Source organism: Charadrius vociferus, unplaced genomic scaffold (assembly GCF_000708025.1).
Source record: "Charadrius vociferus isolate BGI_N301 unplaced genomic scaffold, ASM70802v2 scaffold14, whole genome shotgun sequence".
Classification (NCBI taxonomy): Eukaryota; Metazoa; Chordata; class Aves; order Charadriiformes; family Charadriidae; genus Charadrius; species Charadrius vociferus.
In genome coordinates this window covers 5,016,949-5,018,561 of record NW_009648876.1, presented here as the reverse complement: position 1 = coordinate 5,018,561, position 1,613 = coordinate 5,016,949, and positions in this window count along the sequence as shown.

Below are 1,613 nucleotides of genomic sequence, written 5' to 3'. Positions count from 1 at the left end.
GGAGCCGCAGCGGTGCTGAGAGGCGTTAACTTTGTCCCACCGTGTGCTGCAAAAGAGAGAACTGGGGAATTTAAGCCTCATTCAATCTTTCGAAGAGATGGAACTACCCTAACCGGCGTTATTGTATCGTTTGTATTTGGTCTAAAATGTTAGCGTAAATATTACAGGTACCTACCTTCCATTTAACAAAATTTTGGTTAAAGAGAAAACCAAAACCACACACCCTCAAAGGAAAAAAAAACCAAACAAACAAAAAAACCAACCAACCAAACCACACACACAAAAAAACCCCAAACCCCAAACCAAACAAAAGCAAACCAAACCAACCAAACAGAAATCTCCACTTTACAGCCTGCTTCGTTTTCGTAGTTCAATGCAGACATGCATATGTGGCGTAAAGTATTAGCTGGCACGAGTGTGAAATGCTCAGATTACTCAGGGATGGGTGGGAAGCGGGGCAGCAGTGCGGTTTTTTCAACGAATGCCTTAAAACCGTGTTCGTTGGTGGCTGCCGGCATCCGCTCTTTGACTTCTGCTCGGACGGCTGCTCCCAAAAATAAACTTTCCATTATAAATAAACTTTCAGAATTCATAGGACTTAACATGTTAGCGGATTTGCCGGGGCAGAAAATTAAGTGCAGGCATTGCAGTGAGCTCTGGGAGCGAGCGGACACGGCAGCAGCTGTCTTTGGGAGGCAGCTCATCAATGCCACTCGCTCTCGGGCTTTTTTCTTTTTATAACTGGTCGCATAAAAATGCGCGTGTGAAAGATGTCTTCGTTTAATCGACAATAAATGTGTTTGAGAACTCTGCCATCCGCTCAGAGATACGCCGCCCATAGAGCAAAATAGGAACCATGACGGGGTAAGTTATTCGTAATTTTTTTTTCGGAGTTTAATTCAAGCAAAGCACAGAAGCGGCGAGAACACGATCCCCAGCTCCCCCCAGTCGTCGTCGTCGTCCCCCCAGCTTTGATCGTCCCAGAAACACATTTTTATACTTCCCACACAGGACAAAGGTGGCATGCCTCCCTCATAACACGGTCTTCTCCTACGGGAGCATCTCCGATGCAAAACTATTCAAGGCAGTTGGTGCAGATGTCAGGAACTTCTGCTGGCTTCTCCGGATCCCGAGAGATTGCCAAGGCATTGCTGATGGCCAGCAGGCTCTCTCCTCCACCAGGGATTCACCTGGGTCGGTCATCTTTCGCCTTCGGTGATCCATTAGAGAGTTGGCAGTGGCCGCTAAAAACTCTGTCCCTGAGCTCGCCTCTCCCTGAGGTGTCTCCCACGGAAGCAGAGATTTTTCTGAAATTGCTTTTCAGAAAGGGTTCACGCTTTCTGTTGCAGCTCTCAGTTCACGATTTCCTTAGAGCTGCGGTAGCTAAGAGAGAAGGGGGCTTGCTTTATTTTTATTTTTATTTTTTAAAGAAAAAAAAATCTGGGGAGCCAAGAGCGTGTCAGAGAAGATACTTGCCCTGTGGCTAGGGGCGCCGACGGCTGGGCTTCCCCCTTACCTTCAAGCCAATGGTGACACACCGGTGACCGCCCCGCTCCCTTCCCGGTGCCCCGACCCCCACAGCAGCCCCGGGGAGGGAAGGGGCCGAGGGGGCC